Source organism: Lissotriton vulgaris, chromosome 1_1 (assembly GCF_964263255.1).
Source record: "Lissotriton vulgaris chromosome 1_1, aLisVul1.2, whole genome shotgun sequence".
Lineage (NCBI taxonomy): Eukaryota > Metazoa > Chordata > Amphibia > Caudata > Salamandridae > Lissotriton > Lissotriton vulgaris.
This window is the reverse complement of record NC_141685.1, coordinates 174,257,266-174,274,962: the sequence shown is the minus strand read 5'-3', so window position 1 is coordinate 174,274,962 and position 17,697 is coordinate 174,257,266.

Here is a 17,697-nt window from a genome sequence, read left to right as displayed (position 1 = left end):
TCTCGTGATCACCGGGGACGCGCCGCACTAAGAGAGCCCGGCCGTACGCCTTGTACTGGCTGCCTCGTGCCGTGCCTGCCCGCATTGAATCAGCAGCTACAAACCGAAGGTACGGCTCGAACGCCGTGAACGCCGGAGGCAACCCGCATCGCCCACCCTGCTCCTCAAGGCCCCCCTGCTCTACGCCTCACACCGAGACGCCTACCAGAGCGGGGGCCCGCCTCGCAGAGGAGCCACCGGCATCTTTGTGTTGCCTGCACGTCCCGGACCCCGCATTTGAACCAGACTCCTCATCGCAGAAAAGGTACTGTCAGTCAACGCGTACCACAGTGTGTACGCCACGGACCACGGAGTCCACAACGCTGGTTTAATTTGTTTTTGACATTGTTTTTCAACTGTAAGAGTCGGACAAGACTGCGCAACGTGCACAGGAACCAAGAATTACGCATTTTTAACAGAATCCTCATTTTATTGCTAAATAGTATTATGGCCTCATTTTAAAAACGTTATTTGTGTCTTGTGCTAAGCCTTATATAAAGATACTTATTTTTTGATACAAAACTAGACTGGTGTCCATTTGTGCTGTGTCATTGAATTACTGTATGTGGTCAGAAATGCTTAACCCATAACGCTCTGAAGTTTAGCCTTGTCTGCTCAAGCCACGCAACCTAGAGGGTGAGCATGGGTTATTTAAAGAGTAAGTCCTTGCCCTGACTAGAGGAGAGGGTCCATGGTTGTCACAAGTACTCACCTGTGCCAACCAGAGACCCCCAAATCTAACATTGGAGGCAGCGGTGAGGATTTCGAATTTCGATTTGTGATTAATATACAGTAATTGGTGAACACCACGTAATGAGTTCAGACCAATAACGCAGCCACATACTTGTTGATTTTTGTTTTTGCCAAGAGATCTCCCTTTTTAAAAAAAAGAAAAGTTATGCCTGATTCAGTCAATGGAGAAAAGGCGGCATCTGTAGACTCTGACATTGAAGGAATAGAATGGGAAGAAGAGAGACTAGAGAGCTACTCCTTAGCCCAGCTGAAGGGCTTCTGCAATTAGTGTATGTGGTCATAAATGCTTAACCCATAATGCTCTGAAGTTTAGCCTTGTCTGCTCACGCCACGCAACCTTGAGGGTGAGCAGGGGTTATTTTAAAGAGTAAGTCCCTTGCCCTGACTAGCGGAGAGGGTCCCTGCGTGTCACAAGTACTCACCTGTGCCAACCAGAGACCCCCAAATCTAACATGCAGAATGTCAGGTGTCCACTTCACCATGGGGTAAACGTACAAAAAGATATTTAAGGTGTGTGTATCACCGTGGAGGACACGACGACAGGAGACCTTGACCACCAAGAGGATATGGAGTGCTTGATAGACTGCCAAATGTCAAAAGAAACGTGGAAAAACTTGATGCCGCAGAGTAAGTGAGTTCCTTCAACCGGAGGGAAAATAGGCAAAATAACAAGAAGGCTGGAACATTCTGGTGAGAAGAGTAAAAGTTGAGGCTTGGAACTTTCGGCAAACTGCAGAAAAGTCAGAGGCAGCCGTGAAAAGGACAAAACCCTTGAAACACCAAGCGAGGAAAGCTTACTTGTTACAACAAAGGTTGCTGGTACCAACGCTTGTTCAACTCACCACAGCTTTCAAGAGGTGCCTTCTGGAGATGACAGACTGAGGCAAAGCGAACATGCAGGCGACCACCACAGCCCTAGAGAAAGGAAAGGTGCTGAAAAGGGTGGTGCACCGGCAGCCGTCCTGCTGTGACGCAGCTGAGCTGGAAAAGCTGGTGCGTCACTGGAATGGAGAACCCCACAGGGCTCTTCACAGTAGTACGGTTCTGAGGGGCTGGTGCGCCGGACAGTAGTGAGGTGAGGACTCCTCCTAACAGACACTTCGACGGATGTTGATTCGCACGCTAGGATGTCCTGGAAAACAGCAGAAGTAGTACACTCATGAGGAAACACTCTCCGGTCGACCAACCACATCGGACATCGGGATAGGAGGAACAGCGAAAACAGGGTCCTCAACAAAGGCTATCCGCGTGGAATGGTGACAGCGCCTCAGAGAAAACAGACACGCGTGAGGTACCCGCTAATGCCAACACAGCAGGGCTAGGAGCGATCAGCAGAGCAGCTTCCTTCAGGCAACCCACGGCCTTGAGGAAACAGCAGGCGCAGGCAATCCGGATGCCCAGTAAGGTGTCACAGATAGGAGAAAATCGGAGAATCCACCGGGATGAGAAAATATCTCAAAGGAAGACATTGAGAAAACCTTCTCTGAATTCAAACGAATACAACTGAGGAATCAGCAAGTCTCTGGTATACCTTCAGTGAGACCTCCGCTCCATCAGAAAGGGAGAAAATTCTTCATAGCTAAAGAGAACACTTCTCTGTAATCAATACATCAGAACTGATCAAGTTGAATCAGCAGGAAGGAGAGAGTAAAGAAAGGGGAGATGACAGGAATGGCCCCCTTTGCCAATTCGTCGCCAGTGTTGAAATTAAAGATGAGACTGAAGCAAGGTAAGTTCAAGCACCTTTTTTCTGTCATCCACTCGCCGTAACTGACCACTTGTCCAACATTCCAAAGAGAACTCTAGGGTAACGTTCCAAAAGGTAGGAGGAGGTGGGTAGAGGGGGAAGATACCTAAAGGGGCAGGGAGGAAAGAAACAACAGCGAGGAAGGAGCCAGGGGAAAAAGGAGAGAGATTACAACAATTACATCATGCCTTCATTGTGACACCACAAACACCTTCGTTACAAGTTTGTACATTCGATTTTGTGCGGAAACTGGAGTTTCTGATCTAAGGGATGTTGCAAAAAAAGTAACAGTACTTCCCTCACTGGGTTTCTCATGGACACCTTTGGTCAGGTAAAACCTTGTGGAACTTGTCCATGGAAAACAGCTCTGTACTTGGGAAAAGCCTGACAAAATCGGGGCAGAAAGGTGGACATCAGCTATAATTCTCCAGTGTTTAGAGGAAAATGCCTCACAGTGCAATATTCCGCATCATAGAATGTTCAAAGCCTACAGTATCGTCGATTGAAGTTATGGAATTTCTGATGCGGTGCCAGCACAGATCATCATGGGATCAGCGTCATGGTGCAAGAGCACGGCTGTCACATGTTCATGCACATTATAGCATTAGCCAGTCAATGAACCATCCCACACTCACAAGGTTCTCCCAGTCAACTGCTCCACCCAAGCAGAGGATGGACAGGTCCGGAACGTTCAACTGATCACATGGAGGGGAAGAGAGAATGGGATGGTGCCTGGGGGATGGAATGATATAGCGACTGTGTGTTACCGCTACATGGAACACACAAAGCCACCTCGTTAATATCAATGAGCTCTTTTTAGCTCCAGTATGTAAGTATATACCCAGAAAAGACCAGTTGGTTCATATTTAATTACACATGTGTTCCCTTGATTATAATAATCACATTTTAATTTAACTCTTGAATGGCTTTTGTTATAATGAAGCTATGAATACGGCCCATAGGAAATAGAAGAATATTCATTTACATCATATAGGAGAACGTATGCAACAGAAGAGTATGGAGGGTACTAGGAGAGAGCATATGCTCAGGGGGGTGACTGTGGACACATTTGACAGTAATAAAAGAAAACTAAGGTAGAAAAAGGGTAGTGAGCCCCCCTGAAAGATTGGCAAGGGGAGATTTAGGACCAAAAGCGACATTTGAAATATGAAAGTGATGGAAAAGAAGTACTTGAATGAATGGAAAGAAAAAGTGAGGATTAGCCATCAAGAACGGGAGGCGTCGGTGAAAGTAAACTGAGTTCATAGAAAATGTAGCTTCTAAGTTGTTCTAATATGTAGAAGGAACACATTCAAGATTTTTGACCAGATATTTTAGAGCAATGGTTCTTAACCCTTTTGGCTTCTGCGATTCACTGTGGGTCCGAAGCTGTAACACAATGGGCAGCGATCTGAAACTGTTCTCAGTGTGTCCCCGACTTTATTATGTATCAATGGGCAGCGATCTGTAACTGTTCTCAGCGTGTCCCAAACTTTATTATGTATCAATGGGCAGCGTGTCGTAACAGGTCTCACTGGGTTCCAAGAGGTAACATAACATTAGAAGAGTATTTGTAAAGCGCATGTTCACCCAGAGGTATCTTGGCACTGAATAACAGATGTTTATTGTTACCCATCTCAACGGTACTCATTTTATCGACCTCAGATGGATGAAAGGCTGAGTGGACCCGCCAAGATTTGAACCTGTGACCATGAGGTCGAACACAGGACCCTGAAGTGGATGCATTAGTCCACTGAGCCCCAGACCCAGCTTTCTGGTAACATGAATCAATGAGAAGCAGGCTGTGACAGGTCACAGGGGGTCCCGAGCTGTAACATCTGTCAATGGGCAGCGAGCTGTGGCCGGCCGGAGTGGGTCCCAAGATGTAACATGTATCTATCGATGGGCAGCGAGTTGTGGCAGGCCTCAGCGAGTCCGAAGCTTTAATATGAATCAAATGGGCAGCGATCTGTAACAGGTTGCAGTAGGTCCCAAGCTGTAATTGCCGTTATTAGGCCCCGAGCCCGTGACACGCTCAAAGGCCTCATTGGCCCCAAGCAGCTCTGGGCATCAATCAGCCCCAAGTAGTACCAGACATTAATGTGATTCCAGCTGTAATCAGCATCAATGGGTCTCAAGGTGTAACAGGTAACAATTGCCTTCATTCTATAATATGCATCAATGGTCCACAGGCTCTAACAGGCATTAATGGACCCCAAGCTAGAATAGGCATCAGTGGATCTCAAGATGAGCGTCACAGAAGACCATGTGCCTGGGTACCAGATTCCAGCTGGTTATGGCACCCCTGCAACATGCAATGACGAGCCTCTGTTTCCAGAATGGAGAAAGATGACGTAGACACGAAATTAGCAGGCACTTTACTGCAAATGGATATCTATAGTTCTAGGGACATTTTTTCTTCCATTTATCACCTTAATTGACCACGTGGGCAATTTGATCCGTGGGGGAGGCATTGGGGTTGTGGGTGGGGGTGTAGCTCCACGGTTTACTGCCCAGTCCTCTTTTTACGTTTAAGGTACTTGTAGTGCCGAGAAGCCCCGCCCAGAGATTGTCACCTCTATGGACAGGTGCGGGGCTTTCAAATTTTTTTGATCTTATGAAAGCGGAGCCTTTCTTTCCGTGTCTCTCTGCTTCTCCCCTTTTGAGCACAGGATCTTTCCTAGCTACTTTTGCCCAGTTTCTTTTTCCTATTTCCTGAACTCAGAGACCCATGAAATGTGTTGCCAGGGTAATGCACCTTGACAGCTGGAGCAGGCACTACACATGCCCCACCAGCAGGCGGCGTGTATCCTGCAGGCCTCCAGGCCTTCACCCCAGGGGCAACAGCCACTGAAAGTACCAGGAAAGAGGGAACGTTTCTCCCACCAAAATCACCCACAATGCACCATTAAACTGTATATCATCATGGACGTCATTTAAGGGTCGAAGCTGCGACCCCTGGCTTGCCCTTTGCTACCCCTGGCACTGCCTTTGCGACCCCTGGCCTCGGAGGTGGCAAATTCAGTGCCAGGAACACAGGGACAGTTTGGGCTCAACTCTTTATTTTCAGTCAATTCTTTATCACACTAATGTGTAAGTATGTGTGTGTGAATGAAAGTGGGTGTCAAAGGGCGTGTAATGTCACTTTCGCTACCCCTGGCATTTTGGTGAATTGACGTCCATGTATATCTGTTGTTGCTTGGTATCAGTTTGTGTTACGCCTGCAAGGTACTTTATGCGTCTAGCTTAAGGTGTGCTTCTGTGGTGAATGACGTGTAGAGGGAAAGCCCTCCAGTTGTAGAAAAATACAAAAAACGTCTCAGCAGCAAAGTTTTAGTAAAGACCAATGCTTGAAGTATTTTAAGCATAACCCTATAGATCTGCTTGTGTCCGTTTTCAACTAAATATATTGCCTAGCTTATGTTAAAGCGCCTGCAACAGACGGTTTCTCATCCAACACTGGGTCGCTTCCTCACTTGCCTTTGCATCAGCCTCACCAGCAGCGATATCAATGTATCGCCCACTTCTGTTAAACGTGTTAACCATTTGGGAGTCTTTAGAAATACGTTGTAAACGTTATTGTGGACAGGTAATGTGCACTACCCACTCCCTCATGCAACAACCATGAGTTCTGGGTTTGTGGTAGGTCTGAGATATGTGAGGGTTGTCTGGAATGTGTGTTTCTTTCAAATAAATGTCTATATAGTACAACTATTGAACTGATGACACACGCTGAAGGACTTTTAGGCACTCGAATATCGAAGTAGCGGCTGCTCCCATTGCAAAGTGGTGAAGCGGGAGAGGGCGAATACAAACCAAAAACATCACGGAAGGCAGAAATAAAAAATATATAAAATTGCACTTACCTGCTCCGACGGCTGCGCACGTGCTCCCGATCCTCATCTTTCTGACGTCAGAAACTGCTGCCCACTGGGCAGGATCCCAGATGCCAATCCCAGGGCTTTTCTCACGCTGGGAATACTGTTTCCTGGTCCGGCCCCTCAGACAGGAACTGGGAGTCTGTGTTGGTTCTCCATCTGGCTGTACAACACAGCTATGGGTTGGAGAAAGGCTACTGCGCATGACGGTCTGGCCCACCCCGTCCCCCATCCTCCTGGTGCCGCAGCGTCACTATGGATGGCCCGATGCCCTATCATATCATATGTGTGCATTTTGTAAAAACTAAAATCGAGAGCAAATAAAACAACTCGGGAATTGCACCAACAAACAAAATCAAGTAAGAAATAAAAGAATGGCAGAGTAAGATGAGAAACAAAACAGCAACGAATAAAGTGAGGAAGAGAAAAGACATGAGGAGCAGGGAAAATAACATGATGAAAGTAAAAATGCAAGATAAAGAAATTAAAAAATGAAATAAAGACATTGCAAAGAATGGCGAAGAAACAAAAGAGAAAGATAAAGTATGGACGAAGGAATGAGAAAAGATATTCTGGACTAGAGAAAGTCCGAGAATCAACTTTACAAAGAAGAAAAGCAATGAGGAGCCTGGGAAGGCAATGAGATAAAAGAACAAAATTAAGACTAATAAAATAAGAAACACAAAGCCCACAGAAAAATTAAACATGGAAGGAATGAAAGAAAGTGTAAGGAGAATTAAGTGAGATGTAGATTTTAAAACTGAGAAAAGAAAAAAGCAGGAAGAAAGCAGCTAGGAACAAGACACAGAACAGGATAAAGACAGTGCACGCCCCTTTCATCCAAGGCAGGTCAAATTAGCACAAGTTCATGGGTAAACTTGTGAGCAGTAGCACCACGCCAAGGTTTTGACCTTTGCTACTGGGCATTCACACCATTCACACCTTCATTCATACTTCCTTGCTTGCCATCAGACCCACAGACATTCCGCACCCAGCTCCAGATAGGGGTGGCGCCAGAGTTCCTGGAGCTCAAGGCAACATTCAATTCGCCTGAAGGAGAACTTCAGAAATTGCTATTAAAAGCTGTTTGGTACAATAACAAGGAACCTCATATGGCCTTACCACACCTTATGGAAGCTCCGCCCCCACCTCAAAGTGCATCTCACTGGCGGTCTGCGAGGTGCTGCCTGGTACCTCCCACTGAACGATCAACAAGCAAATGGCAGAGGCCTCGAGAAGCAGAGCTGCTGCGGCCATCCTGTGAGTCTGATGTTAGCTCGGTGCCCCCAAGTCCCTCATTCACACCTCTTTCCCACCATCATAGCCCCATCCACAGACTGCACTTACCCTGCAGCCATCCCTGACCACGCCTCTATACCCAGCTGAGAGGTGAATGATGCTATAAAGCCTGCCAGGACCAAGGGTGTGATGTAGTAGATGACATCACAAGGGATTGTTGGGAAATGCTGATAACACTCAAGGAAGCAGGAGAGAAAAGACAGGAAGAAAGCATCCAGGAACAAGGCACAGTACAGGAAGAAAACAGTGCACACCCCTTTCATCCAAAACAGGTCAAATTAGCACAAGTTAATGGGTAAACTTGTGAGCAGTAGCACCACGCCAAGGTTTTGACCTTTGCTACTGGGCATTCACACCATTCACACCTTCATTCATACTTCCTTGCTTCCCATCAGACCCACAGACATTCCGCACCCAGCTCCAGATAGGGGCGGTGCAAGAGTTCCTAGAGCTCAAGGCAAAATTCAATTTGCCTGCTAAGAGAACCCCAGGAATTGCTATTAAAAGCGGTTTACTGAAACGACAAGGAACCTCATAAGGCCTTACCACAACTTATGGAAGGCTCCGCCCCCACCTCAAAATGCATCTCACTGGCGGTCTGCGAGGTGCTGCCTCTTTTCTCCCAGGAACCCCGCCTGCTACCGAGCCACCTGAAACGCACCCACGGACCCTTCACCTGCCAATCCTGCAAATTGACCTGCCTCTGAACCTGCACCACTCCCCGCCAAGCCAGACACCAGCAACAGTCACCTCAAGTGCATCCTGCTCAACACCCGCTCCGTCCACAGACACTCCGTCGAACTCTGGAACCTCCTCGACACAACATCACCAGACGTCGCCTTCCTCACAGAAACCTGGATAAACGCCTCCTCAGCCCCCGACATCGCCATAGCCATCCCGGAGGGCTACAAGATCACCCGGAAGGACCGCTTCAACCAAACGGGAGGAGGCATCGCCATCGTCCACAGAAACCCCATCCGAATAACGACCAACTCCGATGACACCATCACCGCCGCCTAGCACCTCCACTTTCAGATACACACCGACCCCAAGTCCACCCTCAGAGGCACTCTCATCTACAGATCCCCGGGACCACGCACACAATTCAGCGAAACCATTGCAGACTTCATCAGCCAGCACGCCCTTACCTCCTCAGACTACATCCTCCTAGAGGGGACCTCAACTTCCACCTGGAGAACAACAATGACAGCAACACCGCCGCCCTCCTGGACAACCTCACCAACCTCGGACTCAAGCAACTGGTGAACACCCCCACCCACTACGCGGGTCACACGCTTGACCCCATCTTCTCCTCCAGCAAGCACATCTCCTTCAGCCACTCCACCGGACTACACTGGACAGATCACAGCTGCGTCCACTTCAACTTCAGGAGAACTACGACCCACCACCACCTGCAACAGGTTCCCCGCAGAATCTGGAGCAAGATCACTGCCGACCATCTCACCACCTCCCTCAGCCAGAACCCTCCCACCAACACGAGGGACCACAACAAAGCAGTCCGCAACCTCACACAGTGGCTCACCAACTGCGCCGATGACCTTGCGCCACTGAAAAACCCTCCCAGCAGACCCGGCAGCAAGAAAGCTTCGTGGATCACCAACGACCTCAAAAACTCCTAGAAAACCGGCCGCACCCTCCAGAAAGCCAGGCGCCACGACCAGACAACAGAGAACATGACAGCCCTCAAGAACGCCACCCACAAACACCACCAGCTGATCCACACCACCAAAAGGACAACATTCAAAGAACGGCTGGACAACAACACCCACAACAGCAAGGAACTCTTCAGCATCATTAAAGAGCTCTCCAACCCCAGCGCCTGCAACAACGACATCACACCCTCGCAAGACCTCTGCGACTCACTCGCCTCGTTCTTTCACTGCAAGATTGCTGAAATACACAACAGCTTCGGCGCACAGACCACGCACCCAACCACCGAACCAGCACCCCCCACCACCACCCTCTGCAACTGGACCCTGGTCACCACCGAAGACACCACCTGCACGATGAACACCATCCACTCCGGCTCCCCAACTGACCCCTGTCCTGACCACATCTTCAACAAAGCCGACTCCATCATCGCACCCCAACTCCGGGACATCATTAACAACTCCTTCGCATCTGCCACCTTCCCGGAGAGCTGGAAACATGCCGAGCTCAGCGCCCTCCTGAAGAAACCCACTGCAGACCCCACGGACCTCAAGAACTTCCGCCCCATCTCGCTCCTCCCCTTTCTTGCCAAAGTCATCGAGAAGATCGTCAACAAACAACTCTCCGCCTTCCTCGAGACATATTGATCCTTCGACCCCTTGCAGTCCGGTTTCCGAGCAAACCACAGCACTGAGACCACCCTCATCGCAGCTACCTACGACATCAGGTCCTTGCTCGACAACGGGGAAACAGCGGCACTCATCCTCCTGGACCTCTCAGCAGCCTTCAACACTGTATGTCACCGCACCCCGATGCAACACCTCAGCAACACCGGAATCCAAGGAACGGCCTTGGAATGGATCATCTCGTTCCTCGCCGGAAGAACCCAGAGAGTCCGCCTACCCCCGTTCCGATCCGCGGCCACCGAAGTCATCTGCGGCGTTCCGCAAGGATCCTCGCTCAGCCCCACCCTCTTCAACGTCTACATGAGTCCCCTCGCAGCCATCGCACGCCAACACAACCTAAACATCATCTCCTACGCCGACGACACCCAGCTGATCCTCTCCCTCTCCAACGACCCCACCACCGCTAGAGCCAGCCTCCAGGAAGGAATGAAAGACGTTGCGGAATGGATCACCCAGGCCCTCGTCACCAGCCGACTGGACTACGGGAACACCCTCTACGCTGGAACCACAGCCAAACAACACATGGCAGAGGCCTCGAGAAGCAGAACTGCTGCGGCCATCCTGTGAGTCTGATGTTAGCTCGGTGCCCCCATATCCCCCATTCACACCTCTTTCACACCATTCATAGCCCAGTCCACAGACTGCACTCACACTGCAGGCCTCCCCGACCACACCTCTATATATAGCTAAGAGGTGAATGATGTCATTAAGCCTGCAGGGCCAGGGTGTGATGTAGTACATGATGTCACAAACCGGCCAGGGTCAAGGGTGTGATATTGTTGATGACATCACAAGCGATTGATGGGAAATACTGATAGCACTCAAGGCTGCCTGGGGGGACCAGTGATACATTATGCTGGTAGGTGTGGGCCCATCTGCCACATAACATCACAGAACCAGAAGATTGAGGGAAGGAAGTCAGTTTCCTGTGTTCTCTTTATTGCATACCGACTGCTATTTTTAAGCTGCCTAGAAAGACAGAATGGGTCAGAGGATTTGTTTCAGAATTTCTCACTTTCTTGATTGATTATCCTACAGATGTGGCCTCGATGGTCAATAATTAACAAGTCATCTATCAATTTTGCTGCCAAAAAGAATGTCCTTCGTACCCATGTTAACAGAATCTGTAAAGGCGATGGAGAGATGGGCCTAGTGCACTGCACAGGAATGCACAGCTTTTCATTCTGTTTCTTCCTACCTGCTCTGCCCACTTCACAGGTGTGATCAGGTATTCAAATGTCAGGGTGGGACCTAAGGATTCGAAGACACCCTACATCTTTCTTCTGCACTGACTAGCAGAGCCTGGCAGCGGTCGTATGCCTGGGCTCTGAGTCTTTATGTGTGTGAAGACTGCCATGGACTCCTTCTAACGGCCGGGCTCTGAGTCTTCATCTGTGTGAAGACTGCCATGGACTCCTTCTTACGGCCGGGCTCTGAGTCTTCATCTGTGTGAAGACTGCCATGGACTCCTTCTTACGGCTGGGCTCTGAGTCTTCATCTGTGTGAAGACTGCCATGGACTCCTTCTTACGGCTGGGCTCTGAGTCTTTATCTGTGTGAAGACTGCCATGGACTCCTTCTTACGGCTGGGCTCTGAGTCTTCGTCTGTGTGAAGACTGCCATGGACTCCTTCTTACGGCTGGGCTCTGAGTCTTTATCTGTGTGAAGACTGCCATGGACTCCTTCTTACGGCTGGGCTCTGAGTCTTCGTCTGTGTGAAGACTGCCATGGACTCCTTCTTACGGCTGGGCTCTTAGTCTTTATCTGTGTGAAGACTGCCATGGACTCCTTCTTACGGCTGGGCTCTGAGTCTTCGTCTGTGTGAAGACTGCCATGGACTCCTTCTTACGGCTGGGCTCTTAGTCTTTATCTGTGTGAAGACTGCCATGGACTCCTTCTTATGGCTGGGCTCTGAGCCTTCGTCTGTGTGAAGACTGCCATGGACTCCTTCTTGTGGCTGGGCTCTGAGTCTTTATCTGTGTGAAGACTGCCATGGACTCCTTCTTACGGCTGGGCTCTGAGTCTTTATCTGTGTAAAGACTGCCATGGACTCCTTCTTACGGCCGGGCTCTGAGTCTTCATCTGTGTGAAGACTGCCATGGACTCCTTCTTACGGCCGGGCTCTGAGTCTTTATCTGTGTGAAGACTGCCATGGACTCCTTCTTGTGGCCGGGCTCTGAGTCTTCATCTGTGTGAAGACTGCCATGGACTCCTTCTTACGGCCGGGCTCTGAGTCTTCATCTGTGTGAAGACTGCCATGGACTCCTTCTTACGGCCGGGCTCTGAGTCTTTATCTGTGAGAAGACTGCCATGGACTCCTTCTTGTGGCCGGGCTCTGAGTCTTCATCTGTGTGAAGACTGCCATGGACTCCTTCTTACGGCCGGGCTCTGATTCTCCGTCTGTGTGAAGACTGCCATGGACTCCTTCTTACGGCTGGGCTCTGAGTCTTCGTCTGTGTGAAGACTGCCATGGACTCCTTCTTACGGCTGGGCTCTGAGTCTTCGTCTGTGTGAAGACTGCCATGGACTCCTTCTTACGGCTGGGCTCTGAGTCTTCATCTGTGTGAAGACTGCCATGGACTCCTTCTTACGGCTGGGCTCTGAGTCTTCATCTGTGGAAAGACTGCCATGGACTCCTGCTTACGGCTGGGCTCTGAGTCTTTATGTGTGTGAAGACTGCCATGGACTCCTTCTTGTGGCTGGGCTCTGAGTCTTCATCTGTGTGAAGACTGCCATGGACTCCTTCTTACGGCTGGGCTCTGAGTCTTCATCTGTGTGAAGACTGCCATGGACTCCTTCTTATGGCTGGGCTCTGAGCCTTCGTCTGTGTGAAGACTGCCATGGACTCCTTCTTGTGGCTGGGCTCTGAGTCTTTATCTGTGTGAAGACTGCCATGGACTCCTTCTTATGCCTGGGCTCTGAGTCTTCATCTGTGTGAAGACTGCCATGGACTCCTTCTTACGGCTGGGCTCTGAGTCTTCATCTGTGTGAAGACTGCCATGGACTCCTTCTTACGGCTGGGCTCTGAGTCTTCATCTGTGTGAAGACTGCCATGGACTCCTTCTAACGGCCGGGCTCTGAGTCTTCGTCTGTGTGAAGACTGCCATGGACTCCTTCTTACGGCTGGGCTCTGAGTCTTCGTCTGTGTGAAGACTGCCATGGACTCCTTCTTACGGCTGGGCTCTGAGTCTTTATCTGTGTGAAGACTGCCATGGACTCCTTCTTGTGGCCGGGCTCTGAGTCTTCATCTGTGTGAAGACTGCCATGGACTCCTTCTTACGGCTGGGCTCTGAGTCTTCATCTGTGTGAAGACTGCCATGGACTCCTTCTTATGGCCGGGGTCTGAGTCTTCATCTGTGTGAAGACTGCCATGGACTCCTTCTTACGGCTGGGCTCTGAGTCTTCGTCTGTGTGAAGACTGCCATGGACTCCTTCTTACGGCTGGGCTCTGAGTCTTCGTCTGTGTGAAGACTGCCATGGACTCCTTCTTACGGCTGGGCTCTGAGTCTTCGTCTGTGTGAAGACTGCCATGGACTCCTTCTTACGGCTGGGCTCTGAGTCTTCATCTGTGTGAAGACTGCCATGGACTCCTTCTTATGGCTGGGCTCTGAGTCTTCATCTGTGGAAAGACTGCCATGGACTCCTTCTTACGGCTGGGCTCTGAGTCTTTATCAGTGTGAAGACTGCCATGGACTCCTTCTTGTGTGACTACGCACAGCTTCAAGAGCAATGCACAAGTTCATGAAATAGAAGGTAGCTCTGGATACCCTGGGGGTCAAGGTGCCCAATGAATCTGCAGTCTTGGAATCTCCTGTTTTCTACTCAAAAAATCAAGAGATCACACATAGCTGCGGCTTCAACCTTAAAAAAGATTTGTGTTTTGTGCAAGAGGCGTTCCAAATGAAGAATTTGCATTCCATACATAGCTCCTGCGTTCCAAATTAGAAGCGTTGTTCCAATCTACATTCTAAAGGAATTCTTTCCATTCCAAATTAGAACTCTCATTCCAAACTTAGAACGTCCTTTACAAAATAGAACTGTCAATCTTCGAACTCAAATTTCATTTGAGCAAGGCATGAACATTACTTCATGCCTTCATTGTGACACCACAAACACCTTCATTACAAGTTTGTACATTCGATTTTTGCGCTGAAACTGGAGTTTCCGATCTAAGGGATGTTGCAAAAAAAAAGTAACACTACTGCACTCACTGGGTTACTCATGGACAGATTTGGTCAGGTAAAATCTTGTGGAACTTGTCCATGGAAAACAGCTCTGTACTTCCGAAAAGTCTTGACAAAATCAGGGCAGAAAGGTGGACATCAGCTATAATTCACCTTTGCTGGGAGGAAAATGCCAAGCAGTGCAATTTTGTGCATCATAGAATGTTCAAACCCTACAGTATCGTCGATTGAAGTTATGGAATGTCTGATACGGTGTCCGCACAGCACTGATGTTGTTTCGATTTAGATGTCTGTATATAGGTTTTCCTAAAACATGCCCTTATATAGGCACACTTTGCATTACCCTTATGTAGGCACAAGATCGCAGCCCTTATTTAGGCATTAGCCATGCTCTCCAAATATGGCATGGTCACCTACATCCGTCCACCCCAACGTCACGAGTTTTTAGAAACCAGACCCATAAGCCATTGGGACTTTCCCTAGTCTAGGATTATTGATTTCTCCAATAACTCATTTATTATGCATGAACAGCTATGCCTTAATGGTTCATTCATGATGTCTTCCTCTGCCCGACTTTACGTCAATGCTAACATTCCAAGGCACCTACGAGGTATAAATATACCTTCCCGACGGCTGGACGGCTTGATTCGCCTAGGCTTGCCTCGGCAAGTTTGGAAGAAACCACGACTCCAGGAGAATTTATGTCCCAGCCTGACGCACTGACTAGATGCTGTCATCCATGCTCGCAGAGAATCCAGCTTCCAGTGTTCTGACTCCCGTCGCGGGGTGTTAGAGTTTGAGACCTGGAAAGAGATTCCCACCTCTCTCATTCTCAGGTATGGAGCAGACTAGAACCTAGAGGGACTCTTGGCATACAAAACTATAGCTTACCATACTATAGAATACAGCACCTACGTCTTACCTTGTACTACACTTAGGTTAGGTACACTGGGGTAGAACTAGTTAGAAGCATCAGATGAGTATACACTTTTCAGCCTGTCTTATTTATGTATATGTATATGAATATGTGTCATAGCGAAACGACAATGCTATTGCAGTATTATTTCTTCTTACTGCTTATGCTGTACGTAATATATCTTGCATACTGTCTTGCGATTGTAACAGCTCATATCTCTTACACGAGAAACAAGACTGTTCAATAAGTCCTTTTATTGAAACGCCCATCTATTCTTTCAGTGTAACTCTGAAGAAACTAAGCATGCACGATTGACTGAGTGAAACTGTTATCTATTTTTTCCATGATTCTCAGACATATTCCGATTCCAAAGGGAAAAACAAAGTTGTCATGTTTATGCGGTTGCCAGAAACTACTCCCTTCTTGTTTTTCAAGGAGTTTCTAGTGGCCTCTGAGTTAGCTGGCACACAAAGTAATTGAGTTTAATGTACTCGATAGAGGCATACTGACCTCGGTCCTATGCCAAAACTATAGTGTATATTATTCCAATGCGCAGAGCCTATTAGGGAAAGAGAAACTACACTACACTGGTCATTATGGGATCAGCGTCATGGTGCAAGAGCACGGCTATCACATGTTCATGCACATTATAGCATTAGCCAGTCAATGAACCATCACACACTCACAAGGTTCTCCCAGTCAACTGTTTCACCCAAGAAGAGGATGGACTGGTCCGGAACGTTCAACTGATCACATGGAGGGGAAGAGAGAATGGGATGGTGCCTGGGGGATGGAATGCTATAGAGACTGTGTGTTACCGCTACATGGAACACACAAAGCCACCTCATTAATATCAATGAGCTCTTTTTAGCTCCAGTATGTAAGTATATACCCAGAAAAGACCAGTTGGTTCATATTTAATTGCACATGTGTTCCCTTGATTATAATAATCACATTTTAATTTAACTCATGAATGGCTTTTGTTATAATGAAGCTATGAATACGGCCCATAGGAAATAGAAGAATATTCATTTACATCATATAGGAGAGCGTTTGCAGCAGAGGAGTATGGAGGGTACTAGGAGAGAGCATGTGCTCAGGGGGATGACTGTGGACGCATTTGACAGTAATAAAAGAAAAATAATGTAGTAAAAGGGTAATGAGCCCCCCTGAAAGATTGGCAAGTGGAGATTTAGGATCAAAAGCTACATTTAAAAAAAGAAAGGGATGGAAAAGAAAAGAAGTACTTTTATGAATCGTAAGGAAAAGTGAGGATTAGACATGAAGAACGGGAGGTGTCGGTGAAGGTACAGTGTTCATTGAAAATGTAGATTCCAAGTTCTAATATATAGAAGGAACACATTCAAGATTTTTTAGCAGATATTTTAGAGCAGTGGTCCTTAACCTTTTGGCTTCTGTGATTCACTGTGGGTCCGAAGCTGTAACATGCATCAATGGGCAGCGATCTGTAACTGTTCTCAGCGTGTCCCAGACTTTATTATGTATCAATGGGCAGCGATCTGCAACTGTTCTCAGCGTATCCCAGACTTTATTATGTATCAATGGGCAGCGATCTGTAACTGTTCTCAGCGTGTCCCAGACTTTATTATGTATCAATGGGCAGCGATCTGTAACTGTTCTTAGCGTGTCCCAGACTTTATTATGTATCAATGGGCAGCGATCTGTAACTGTTCTCAGCATGTCCCCGACTTTAATATGTATCAATGGGCAGCGATCTGTAACTGTTCTCAGCATGTCCCCGACTTTAATATGTATCAATGGGCAGCGATCTGTAACTGTTCTCAGCGTTTCCCAGACTTCATTATGTATCAATGGTCAGTGATCTGTAACTGTTCTCAGCGTGTCCCAGACTTTAGTATGTATCAATGAGCAGCGATCTGTAGCTGTGATTCAGAAAAGGGGGTGGTGATGAACAGAGTGTCTGAATTAAGCAGACCACTCTTACCCAGTCCAAAGATCAGGGCTTGATCCATCACCGTTTTTTAGTTCACTGCACCATCCCAGTTCAGAACCTGGCTACATGCAAATTAGTCTGTTCCTGTCCCAGTGCATGATGGGAATAGGGCAAACCAAACTACCAAGCCAATTCTTATACTGGGAAGGAAACAAGCTACCGGGGACCGGTTTCTGGCATTTCAGCCGTCTTCGGCCCGGCTTGCTTGAATCCTGATGGTGCAATGAGCAAGGGACTCACATCTGAGCATACCATCACACACTCACAAGGTTCTCCCAGTCAACTGTTTCACCCAAGAAGAGGATGGACAGGTCCGGAACGTTCAACTGATCACATGGAGGGGAAGAGAGAATGGGATGGTGCTTGGGGGATGGAATGATATAGGGACTGTGTGTTACCGCTACATGGAACACACAAAGCCACCTCATTAATATCAATGAGCTCTTTTCAGCTCCAGTATGTTAGTATATACAGTGAAAAGACCAGTGTATTCATATTTAATTACACATGTGTTCCCTTGATTATAATAATCACATTTTAATTTAACTCA